The sequence below is a fragment of the Arvicanthis niloticus genome, chromosome 8, assembly GCF_011762505.2.
Source record: "Arvicanthis niloticus isolate mArvNil1 chromosome 8, mArvNil1.pat.X, whole genome shotgun sequence".
NCBI classification, from domain to species: domain Eukaryota; kingdom Metazoa; phylum Chordata; class Mammalia; order Rodentia; family Muridae; genus Arvicanthis; species Arvicanthis niloticus.
The window spans coordinates 87,665,336-87,678,303 of record NC_047665.1 but is presented as its reverse complement, the minus strand read 5'-3'; the positions used below and the strand labels follow the sequence as shown (position 1 = coordinate 87,678,303).

Genomic DNA, 12,968 nt, shown 5'->3' with positions numbered 1-12,968 from the left:
CACAGGCTGTCAACAGCTCCTGAGTGAAGAGAGCTCTTGGCAAAAATATTTGACATTGGGCTAGGACAAGGAAATAGGCTCGAGAAAAATACAGCTGAAGAATGTGTTCCTTGTCTCTTGATAATCTTGGTAAGTCTCTAGATACAGTGATCAAGGGACTTTTGTTTATGCCTTGTATGTTCCTTGACCAAGAACTGACCCTGTTCTTTGCATGTACTTAGAATGGTATAAAAGCAGCTTGGAAAAAAATAAACATGCTTCAGTGCTTACTGGAGTCAAGCTATAGTGTGATCTAATTGTCTTTTTTCTTTCATCCTCACTCCCTGAAGACCCTGTTGACTGACTGAGTGGACTTGGTCACCCCTGTTCCAGTTGTTGGGGGCTGTCCCAACACATAAAAACCAAGCTGCACATCTGCTACATATATGCAGGGGGGCCTAGGTCCAGCCTATGCTCACTCTTTGGTGGTGATTCCATCTCTGGGAGCCCCCAAGAGTACAGGTTAGCTGACTCTATTGTTCTTCTTGGGGAGTCCCTATCCCCTTCAGGTCCCCCAATCCTTCCCCAACTATTCCACAAGGCTCCCCAAGATCCATCTAATATTTGGCAGTGGGTCTTTTCATCTGTTTCTATCAGCTGTTGGATGGAGCTCTCAGAGGACAGTTATGCTAGGCTCCTGTTTGCACATAACATAGTATCATTAATAGTGTCCGGATTGTTTCTTGCACCTGGAATGGATCTCAAGTTGTAGCCCATGTCTTTTTATTGGAGAATTGAGTCCACTGGTATTGAGAGATATTAATGACCAATGATTGTTAATACCTCTTATTTTGATGTTGTTGGTGTTATTGGTGGTGGTGGTGGTGGTGGTGGTGGCGGTGGTGTGTGTGTGTGTGTGTGTGTGTTTCCCTTGTTTTGCTGGTGTAAAATTATTTCTTGTATTTTCTTGGGTGTAGTTAACCAACTTGGGTTGAAGTTTTTCTTCTGGTACCTTTTTTGCCAGTCTGTGTACCAGAGGCTATCCATGGAGATTTCTGGCCCTGGCCAATGAGAGGGTTCAAGAAAAGGGGAAAGGGCACCACTCTGGTACCCCTGCTGCTCCAGCAGGCAGCTGCTGTTGCTCCAAGATGCTGCATTCACTGGCTGCACTGAGGCAAGCTGAGCCAGAGCAGGTGGAGGCCTGACTATTGAGCAAAGTGCAGGGGAACTTATAGTGGCTATAGCTTCAGGAGAGCATTCTCTTCCCAGGCAGTGTTCCAGCTCTTATGTGACAGATGCTCTCAAATGATGGAGTAGTTCTTGCACACCTTTATTCCTTCTGGATACATACAGTTTTGGGGTGGGTTGGGGTCTGACAGCAGGTGCTTCCTATTGGCTTGGACTGAGATATTCGAGATGCCTCATTTACATGTGGAGGGGCTTGGGGACACTGCCTGTACATGACTGAAGGCCACAATCTCTCTATGGGGGGGAGTATGACTATGTAACAGAGACCTGGTTTTGGGAGGAGTCGAAGCTCCTACTGTCCCGTCTGGGTCCCTGGGGCTTCAAGCCCAGCTCGACCTTAGCAGGCTTCCTCTCACAGTCCACCACACCACACCTTTTATAGGGCTGGATTTGTTGTTAGATATTGTTTATATCTTGTTTTCTCCATATATAGTGATTGAAAGTTTTGCCGGGTATAGTTGTCTGCTAGCATCTGTGATCTCAGAGTCTGGAACATATCTGTCCAGGCACTTCTGGCTTACAAATTCTCTATTGAAAAGTCACTGGGCGGTGGTGGCACACGCCTTTAATCCCAGCACTTGGGAGGCAGAGGCAGGTGGATTTCTGAGTTCGAGGCCAACCTGGTCTACAGAGTGAGTTCCAGGACAGCCAGGGCTACACAGAGAAACCCTGTCTCAAAAAACAAAAAAACAACAAAAAAAAAGAAAAGTCAAGTATAATTCCAATAGGTCTGCCTTTATATGTTAGTCTTTTCCTCTTGAAGCTCTTAATATTCTTTTTTTTCTTCCTTCAATGATGAACAATGATATGTAAGTGTAAGCCATATAAGCCCTTTCCTTCCAAAGTTTTTTATTCACAGTGATTCATCACAGCAATAGTAACCCTAAGACAGTAACCCTCAAAAAACTTGTTGCCTCACCAAGTTAGACATGGGTAGAATTACTTCTAAAGTCTGTCATTGGTGCTCCATCTGAAGTAATATTTAGTCATGTCTACCCAGGAAAAGTCAGGCATAACTAGCATGCAAACATGGACTTGTATAACCTGAGTTGGAGAGGGATAGTCCTATGGCTATGATATGTGATAGGACATTCAGTTGAGGCTGATGCATGAGGCGGCATTTTCATGAGATCAACACTAATAATAGCTCTATTTCCCCAGGTGCTGTAGAATGGTATGCCTTGTTGTACTGTGCTATAAGTAGTTGTATGCTCCCTGTGATAAGTGACAAAACCTGACAAAACAAGCCCAAGCCTTCTGAGAATCAAGTATTCTTAGGGGAAATCCTGGGATAAGCACTTTCCTCTATATAGTATAAGGTGGCATGCCCTCTTGAAAAGAGTACAGGGAATGCCTCTTTGCCAAATGGCTGATCTATTAGAAAATATAGTGCAATTTCTGAATGTAACACAGAACCAAAGGCAGGATGTGGTGGAAGTTGCATGACCTTTGCAGCAGACAACAGAACATGCAACTGAGGAAGAACTGTTTTACAAAATTTGCTTATCTAAAGTAGGAAAGCGCAATGAGAAAAAAGAAATATAGGTACTATCTTCTGCATTGGGATCTGATTTGTTAGGAAGGGTGGAAAACACAAAGAGATGGAGGCACTGGCTTGCTGATTTTTACAGCTAGAAAGATGGAAAAGAAACAACATTCAAGTTTGAGCTGTGTTTAAGCATCATTCGTGGAATCATAAACCTTGAAACCCATAGAGAAAAATCAATGCATGAGCAAACCAAAACACACGTGACAGAAGATGCACCTCAGATCTGACCTTTAGTACAGAGGAATGGAAAATCCAGGATTCAGCATGCAGACAGGGATCAGCATAGAAAGCTATTATTGAGAAATAATATTGTACATCTGAACTGCTTGAATTGGAGAAAGAGTTTAAATAAGAAATGAAAGAGCTGCACATAGCCTGGACAACAAGGCTATATGATTTGAGAGCCAAGCTCTGAACGACAGGTTGTAAAAGGAATAATATAACTAACTGTCCTCTGTAAGACAATTGTTGAGGGTAATATTTAGAAAATGGTCCTCAGTTTGGCTTGTTCCCGGGCAGCTGCCATTTTCCCACTGCTCCAGCTCTGGACGTGGCTCAGGCTATCTAGAAACACCAGCCCTGGCACCCACAAGATGCCAGCACGGTGGCTGGCTCTACCAATCTACAATGCTTGGCTGAGCCCAGACCATTTCCGCTATGACCACAGTACCCAGTAGAATGAAGACTCTTAATGCTCAAAGATTATCCAATGGATTTATATATTTGGAAATGCTCAACTAACAAGATGCCCACACAATTAGAATTATTATCCAAAATCTAACCTTTTGATAAGTTGCTACCCAGGACTGCTCTCAAACCATCCACAGCTCTCCATGGCTACTAGCCTCCTTCTCTCCCCTCCTAGTCTCTTCCTCTTCCTCTCCTTCTCTCCTCCCGACTCCTCACTCCGCCTACCTTTCATACAGCCCAATCACCAAGTCTTAGTGCAAATGTAGCAGGAAATATCCCACTACAGACAATGACTGCATAACCTAAGGTAGTTAGAGGAAAATCAAGGAATGGACACAGACAGGCCTTTTAGGGACACTCGGTTATTATCTGTTGAAGTTCCCATAAATATCTAGAACAGTACGCCTGGCATTGCTGAGGAGATTTGAATGTCAAAGATAGAGTTTGATACCTATTCACCAAGCTTACATAGGACTGTATACATGGGAGAATTAAGAAAGATGTTGATTCAGAAGGCACCTGTGATTGGTATACGCTTTAATTTTTACTAGCCCCAAGTAAAGTAAATCTTTACAAGGTCTTGTGAAGAGACTCTGGCAGAGATGTATATTTAAAACAAGTAATTAGAGTCCATCAAACGCTAAAGAAACCAAAAGAGGGGAAAGAGGATAGCAAAACAAAAAGGTCTGCCCAGGTAATTCAAAGTCAAAGGTGGCAAGATTTGTGTCAAGGAGTTCCTGGTGGGGAAAGAGAGCAATGCTGTACTACTGTGTTACAGGTGGTTATGCCTGGCACGGCATGGGTGCTGGGGACCAAACTCAGTTCCTGGAGAACTTTACAAACCAAGAATTTACCACAGTTATCTTATTTTAAAACAGTGCAGATAAAAATATTAAGCTTGTTCTAGGGATGGGCAGTTATTCCCAGTGTATGAGTACATTTTTTCTCTATAAGAATCTAAACTAGGGGTATAGATGTTCCCATCCAGGGGTCCCTTCTGCAACCAGGGGCAACCAAGGACAGGCAGGGGCCATGATGCTGGCTTAGGGGTTCAAGTTTGTCCCACTAAGACTGTCATATTCTAAGTCAATCCCAGTGAACCTACCATTGTTCTTTTCCAGGAAACAGAAGTGGTAGGATCTTTTCATTGATAAACTGGATATTTCTAAAAGGGGTCTGGTATTCCCTAGCCATCCAGGCTCATGGCAACTTGCTTAGAATACACAGCAATCCTGCCCACCATCTTTTGAAAACTATTTCCTTATACAATGCCATTTCTTTGGAAAAGCATCAGAACATACAGCAAAAAATAGGTTAAGACTTCCAAAAATCACCATGCACACTCCAATAAACTGATTGGGTGAGTAAAAAAATCCCAGGGACAAACATGAGAAACTTTATAAGTTGGCGGCAGTGGAGCCCTTAAACTGCCAAGTCATTAAGGATTATTGCTATTGGTACCATGCCAAAATAAATAACTCCCTACTGCTAAAGACAAAGTGTTAAGAGTGACTGTTTAGAGTTAGCCTAGTGGGCTAATGCTTAGCTGTCAATAGAATAATCCAGAATCTATATCAAAAAAAAAAAAAACACTGTATACAAGTGAGTGCAAGGAATTTAAGAGCTATATGAAAGGTTGGAGTATTGTGTAGCTATATCCTCCAAACAGAAACATTCCCTGCCTCCTAGATGGAGAAGAGATGCATCATAAAACTCAGGAAGCTGGTGAAACAAGATTCAGAAAGTTCAAAGGTACAAAATTCACAATGACCCTTTACCAAGATTATAAAAACAATAAACAACTACTAGATAAGACTCTCCAGTGGATGCTGCCTGCAGGTTGAGCAGAGGGGTCCAAGAATGCAGCTTTCATGAATTATCAACCCATGCCAGGGTGGGCTTTGTTGCCCAAGCGCCCGGCACTCAGGATGGGCCTTGGGAGTAGAGGGTAAGAAGGCAAGAAATCAACAACACAGATTCAGGAGTAAGGTGAGGAAGAGGAAGCAGACTCCTTTATTGAAGCATTGGGGAGTGCCTTTATACCATCCACCAATGCTCATTGGTTCATGACATCTGCTCCCTGTAGCTGGCATCATCCGATTGAGTGGCATAAGTCATTATGCATCTGTAGATTTTCTTTCCATGTGCCAGGCAGATCTTAAGGTTGTAAAATGTGGATGCAGCTGTGAGCTTGCATGGGCCAGTTCAAGTATACTGACTCCATTCCTTCCTACAGGCTTTTAGGTGTCCAAACTATACTAAATAAGCCATGATCATAAAAGTAAACCCTGTCTAAGTCACTATTCTATTACTGTGAAGAGACACCATGACCGAGATAATTCTTATAAAAATATTTAACTGGTAGCTAGCTTACAATTTCAGAGGTTAGCCCATATCATCATGGCAAGAAGCATGGGGAGCGCACAGGCAGACATGGCGCTGGAGAAGTACCTAACAGTTCTATATCCTGATCCATAGACAGAGTGAAAGTAAGTTGGCATGGCATTGAAATCTCAGAGCCCACTCACCACTAACACACTTCCCCCAACAAGGTCACACCTTCTACTTCTTCAAATATTGACACTCTGTGGTGGCTAAGCATTCAAATACATGTGGAAACCACTAGTACTTGTTCCTATAGATGACTCCAATAATTTCCGTGTGCTCACCAAGCTCTATTTGGATGGAAACATTTCTTTGATCTGTATCAGCGCTCTACCTGGATGAGTAGATGTTTATTCCAATCTGTCCCCAAAGCTAACACAACACCACATCATTAATACGCATACACTGAATGTTTAAAAACATTAAAAGTTAATCTATAGAGACACCTAGAAATCCATGGCTCTGTGAGCACACAGGATTTGAGAACATATGGAAGCATTTGCCATATTCCATACATGTAATTTGTCTCCGTTGTGAATCACATTTTTTTAGCTCTAGTAGTTCTCTTCATGAAGTCATTCTCTACTTTGAGACCATCAAACATTAATGGTCTAGCATTGCTTAGCAGACATGTAACTACTACACATATCATATATCAATAGTATTGTTGCTTATTGCAATGTTCACATACGTAGTAAAACCTAAGGAAATAATAAGTTTTTTCATGTTGACATTGTTGGTCTCCTACTTGTCAGATTGTGAGTTGACTTTTCGTAATTCATTCCTTCATGGGGCATCTTTGATGGTGAAGACCTCATGTATTTTTATGATTGATTTTAAATTATGTATATAGTTGTGTGTTGAGGGCTATGTGCATAGTACCATAAGGACATATGAGTACAAGTATCCACAGAGGGCAGAAACATCCGATCTCCCTAGAGCTGGAGGTTCAGACAGTTACGAGTACTGGAAACAAAACGCAGGAAGAGCAGTACAGCACTTCTAGGACAGCTGACTACCTGTGCTGAGCGTGTGATAATGTGATATGGAAATGTGCACACATTCTAATAAACTTTCTCGTTCTTTACGTGAGTTTCACTCTGTGATTATTTATGTTCCATATGATCAGGAAGAATAAGTGAAGCCTTTATCTATTTTCCATTTAGAGTGTATATCTGCTCAAGTGGTAAACAGTAGAAGCTTTCATAGGAGTTTTCTACAGTATGTTTTCTGCACGTGATTTGTAAGGACTAAGAGCTCAGTAAAGATTTCCCCTAGTTGCTTATATACATAAAAGCCTCTCCAGCATGCACTCTCATGTGACTACAGAAGTGGGAAGGATACCAATGTTCTTCCATACAGGCTTTGTGACACCCGCTGACACAAAGAGCTTCTTTCCAGTGTGAGTTCTCAAATGTACATTAAGAGATGAGGAGGAAACAAGGGCTTTCCACACTGGTACATCAAAAGGTTTCTCTCCTGGGTGACTTCGTAGCTGTGAAAGATGAGAAGGAGTGAAGGCATTCTCACATTCAAGGCATTCATGTGGCTTTCCCCCAGTGTGAGTCAGTACATGTATATTAGAGGCCAGTATGGACACTTAAGTCCTTTCATAGTCCTTAAATGATATGGTTTTAGCCAGTGTGCATTCAGAAGTACAACTTAAGCATGTAGGATTTTCTAAAGGATGATGTACATATCTGACATTCCAAAAGGCTTTCACCAATATGAGTTCACGTAAGTTAAGAAAAGCTGATGAATGCTCTTCCTCAGTGCTAACACAGATTGGACTTCTCTCTAGTGTATTGTTGTTCTTAAATGCCTGCTAAGGCTATGAGCACCCACTGAAGGCTTTCCCACAATGTTTACATACATAGGGCTTCTCTCCAGTGTGGCCTTTCATGTGTCTGCAAAGATAGGAGGACGTGTAAAGCTTTACCACACATTGTACACTAAAATGGCTTCTCTCCAGTGTGAGTTCTCAAATGCGCAGTAAGTATGAGGAAGATGCAAAGGCCTTTCCACACTGATAACATTCGAAGGGTTTCTCTCCTGTGTGACTTCTTATGTGTTCAATAAGGCCTGAGATGTACTAAAGGCTCTCCCACATTCTTACATTCATAAGGCTTCTCCCCAGTGTGAGTCAACACATGAGTGGTAAAGCTAGTCCGTCCACGAAGGCTTTCCCACAGTCCTTACATTGGTTAGGCTTTATTCCAGTGTGAATTTGGAAGTGCTTCTTAAGGCATGAGGAATTTCTCAAACGATTTTGTACACACTGACATCAAAGGGTTTCTCACCCGGTGTTGGATTTCATATGTTCGGTTAGTTGATTAAAGCTAGTAAAGGCCTCTCACATTCCTTACCAATCATAGGCTTCTCCCCAGTGTGTGTTCGTGAATGTTTATTAAGGCATGAGCGTACAGCAAAGGTTTCCCACACTCCTCGACAGTTATAGGGTTTCTCTCCAGTATGAGTTCGCGTGTGAATCGAAGGTAGGAGGAGCGGTAAATGCTTTTGCACATACGTACACTCAAAGGGTCTCTCAGTATGAGTTCTCAAATGTGCAGTAAGATAAGACGAAAGAAGCAAAAGCTTTTCACATGGCTACATTTAAAAGGTTTCTCTCCTGTATGACTTCTCACATGCTCAATAAGCCCCGAGCATTTACCCAAAAACTTTCCCACACTCTGTACACTCATAAGACTCTGCCTTTTATGACTTTGTACATGTGTAGTAAGACCTGAGTGTATAGTGAAGGCTTTCCACTTCTTTACCTTCATAGTGTTTTCTAAAGCAGAATAATTTGTAGACTGAGTAAAAGCTTTCTTACTTTGATCCAATTCATAAAAATTTTCTTTACTGTGAGCTCTGCTATGTGCCTGAAGTTGCAAATGATTAATAAAGGCTTTTTCCACAATCACTGCAGTCAAAGGAATTGTCCAGAATGCATGCTTGGTAAGCAATTCTTGGCTTCAGGGCAAAGGCTTCTTCACATTGAGTACAACACTGAAAGTTCTATCACAAAGGCTTTCTTGGCTGAAGGAAGTAGGTCTTTTCTGTACCATTATATTCAAAAATTCTTCTCTGTATTTCGAATTATTCATGTGTGTCTGAGGGCATGGGTGTTCACTGAAGAATTTTCTACCCATTTTAGAGTCATAGAGCTCCCCTCCATTGTAGCTTCCGGCCTATTGATAAAGAGATGAATGAGTATTAAAGAATTTTCAGACTTAGTAGTATGTTCTTGGGGTAATTCTGAATCACAAAGCTTCATGCTAGAAAACTGGTCAAGAAAAACAGGTCCCTGTGTATAAAGGCTACTTCTCTTAAACGTCTTTTGTTCTTTTGTTCACACATAGAAATATCGCAGAATTCCAAAGAGTCTCTGACTTTGGAAACTAAGAAATACCTTTGTTAATCTTCTCCGTTGTATCTCCTTTGATATATCTGACCAAAAACTATCCAGCTGAAGTTCTGTCTCTTTTGTCTCAAGGTCCACTTTCCATTCTGAAATAAAACATTCAAAACTACACATATAAATATTTATACAAGAAAATGGGATGTTAAGTATTTGTTCTGATATTAAACATGCTAAGTTAATAATGCAAAGATAGAATCAAACAGATTAATTATATAATTGAACTCAATTATATAACTCTATAATTTGGCAGTCATATGGATCTGGGGTCAAAATAAAATTAACAATTTTTTTCTTTTACATTTATTTATTTGTGTGTGTGAACATGCATGCATATGCATGGCACAAGCATAAAGGTTAGAAAAAAAACTTACTAGAGTTGATATTCTTCTTCTGCCTATATGAGCTCCAAATCAAATGTAAATCAATAGGACTGAAAAAAAGCCTACCTCTACCATCTCAGTGGCCCCAGAGTTAAGTATGTATGTATATTTTTTTTTTTTTTGGTGAAAACTACATGAGATGGTAAACAAAGATAATATAATTTGGGAAAGAAAGTAGTGTACAATTACAAAAAAAAAGAATCACAAACTCAAAGTGTAAAAGAGCAGATCACTGCTGATATCATAAGAAAGTCTGGATATGGGGCTGGAGAGATGGGTCAGTGGTTAGTTAGAAGGACTTGTTACTTTTTCTGAAGACTAAGTTTCAATTCCCAGCAGCCACACAATAGCTCTCAAGTATCTGAAACTTCAATTCCAAAGGATCTGATGCCCTAAGTTCTGGCCTCTGCAGGCAGCAAGCACATAAATTGTATACAGACTGACTTGCAGGAAAAACACCCAGACACAGAAAATTTTTAATAATATTCATGTTGGCCTTTTTGTTTTTTCATGTATGTATTTGTGTGTGTGTGTGTGTGTGTGTGTGTGTGTGTGTGTGTGTGTGTTCACACACATATATAGGCTTGCACCATGTAGGTTCAGTGGATCAAACTTAGATAGTCAGGTCTGGAGGCAAGTTTCCTTACCTGCTGAGTCAACTCATCAACCCTCAAGTGAGTCTTTTTAAAAAAGTTTTCTAATGGATGGCATTCTAATTGATTTGGTCAAAATATATATATATATATATATAGATATATATATAGATATATATATATATATATATATATATATATATATATATATATATATATCTCACTGTAAGTTTGTGATTCTTTTTTTGTAGATATATATACTTTCCTGTGGCTCAATAGATGGCTTTAGCAGTTAAAAGCACAAAACCTGGGCCCAATGTTCAGAACCCACATGGGAGTTCAAAACTCTGTACCTCCAGTCCCAGGGCTCGATCAGCACTGCATGACACAGCATACACATGGTACACAAATATATACATAGGTGAAACACTCGTCAAGGTAAAAGAAAAATAAAGAAAAATATTTTTTTCAAAAAAGCTTCCTCATACTTAAAAACATTCGGAACTTTTCGAAAAGAGATGATTTTAACCCATACTCACCCTGAACAATGCCTTCTTGCACCACAGTCAACGAATTTACTTCCTCCAACCAAGAGATCAGGCTGGGTTTTGACAAGCTGAACTCCTATACACAGAAAAATATGTATCAGTGACAGAACCTCACAAAAGAGATGACAAACCTTCCCGTGAAAGAGAAATTACATTTTTAGTAAAACATGAGAATTACCCCTTTTTAGATAGGGACTCAGGTAGTCAAGGCAGGATTTGAACTCACTATGTCGCCTAGGATGACCTTGAACATATGATCCTACCTTTATTTCCTAAGAACAGTAATCGTAGGCGTGCAACACCATGCTTAATTTCATTCAGTCAGTACTGGGGATTGAACCCAGGACTTTGTGCATGTTAGGCAATCACTCTACAAATACTGTTATATCATGAGGCCCTAGAATCTTTTTATGAAGATTTATTTTATTTTATGTATGAATGTTTCCCTACATGTATGTATATATGTGCCATATGTGTGCAGGTCCCCAGTGAAGTCAGAAGAGGGTATCAGGTCCTCTGAAGTTGGAGTTACACGTGGTTGTGAGTTGCCATGTAGATACTAGAAACTGAACCTGGGTCCTCTGCAAGAATAGCAAGTGCCCTTAATCATTAAGCCATCTCTCTAGCTCCAAGAATTCATTTTAAATAGATCCAACTATTATTATATTGCAAATACAATGCAATTACTAATTATTTGGTCTTTGACTCTTATTATTATAGTCAAGCCTAAACATGGATTAAAGTCAGGCAGTGGTGGTGTATGCCTTAGTAGATAATATAAATATATAATATAATAATATAATATACCTGTATTATCCAGGTAGAAGTGGTGCACACCTTTAACTCTAGCACTCAGGAAGCAGAGGCAAGAGGATCTCTGAGTTTGAGTCCAGCCTGGTCTACAGAGGGAGTTCCAGGATAGCCAGGGCTACAAGAGAAACACTGTCTCAAACAAATAAACCAAAAAACCCATAGATGTCAAGATTTTTATTCAAATTGAATGTAACAGAAATGGAGAAAGATCTTCAATCTCATGGGAAACGACTACACAATAGTTGTTTAGTTCTTGTTTGTTTTGATTGTGTTGAGACATGGTCTTCCTATGCAGCAGAGGCTGATCTTGTACTTGTTTTTATAGCTCAAGCTGACCTTGAGCTTGTGGCCCACCTCATGTAAGAATTGTAAAAACAGGTCATAGAAATGCAACTGGAAAAAGATAAAAAAATAAAAAATAAAAAAAAAATAAAAAAGAAATGCAACTGGAGATTCTTCTGATTCAGTATGTCAAAGATAGAGAATAAGGTTATGCATTTCTAAGGAAGAGAAAGTGGCATTACTAATTCTAAGGCCACATTTATTGACAGCTGCCAATAACAGATTAAAATGTGCTAGGGCAATGACAATGGCTCCAGTATTTCCTAATATATTCAGTTAATAACATCGATCTTGAGAAATACATGCTTTTCTTCTTTAATAGGCTCCAGGAGATAATGGCAGTCTTACCTAGGATGGCCAGGTTCTGGTAGTTCTCCTGCATCACATCTCTGTAGAGGTGTCTCTGAAATGCATCCAGTAAGTTCCACTCTTCTTTAGCAAAGTATACAGCCACATCCTCAAAGGTCACAGCATCCTAAACCATTACATGCATGCTAGTTTCAGCAAAGTGACATCACCTATGTTCACTACAGAATGCAAAAGTGACACCCATGCCTGTAAAGAAGTCTGAGGTTTCAAATATTTTATCTCAGAGCTCAGTGATACTGAGTGATACTAAGACATCTCTACCCTGCTCATTCTGAGGACCTTGTATAATTAATCATACGATTTTTGGGACCTCTTACACATGAAGTTCTACTTCCATAACTTACACAGAGATCTCTTCTCACCCTATTTCTCTATGCATTAAATATTTGTAACTACAATGCAAGAACCTGATAAATATGTGAGTAAGAGATGGCTTGTCAGTTAAGAGCACTTATTGCTCTTGCAGAGGACCTGGTTTAGTTCCAGTACCTATAATGTGGCTCAGTTCCAGGGGAGCCACCCTTCTCTTCTGACTCTATGGGCAGCAGGCATGCATATGGTATAAATAATACATGCAGTTAAAACACTCATACATATTAAAATTAAATCTAAAAAGAAAATTTGACTAAGGATGCATGAATGCATTCT

The 12,968-nt window shown here is 40.1% G+C and overlaps 1 long non-coding RNA gene and 1 pseudogene across 1 annotated transcript; both read right to left on the bottom strand.

Annotated features, from left to right (window-relative positions):
- Window positions 1-7,534: 7,534 nt before the first annotated feature.
- On the bottom strand, window positions 7,535-8,799 carry LOC143443408 (uncharacterized; annotated as a pseudogene).
- A 118-nt stretch (window positions 8,800-8,917) lies between these two features.
- On the bottom strand, window positions 8,918-12,577 carry LOC117713870 (uncharacterized). Its single transcript, XR_013112373.1, has 4 exons — window positions 12,300-12,577; window positions 10,788-10,872; window positions 9,264-9,361; window positions 8,918-9,042 (listed from the first exon to the last, which is right to left on the bottom strand). It is a non-coding gene; the product is annotated as an uncharacterized LOC117713870 (long non-coding RNA).
- Window positions 12,578-12,968: the final 391 nt, after the last annotated feature.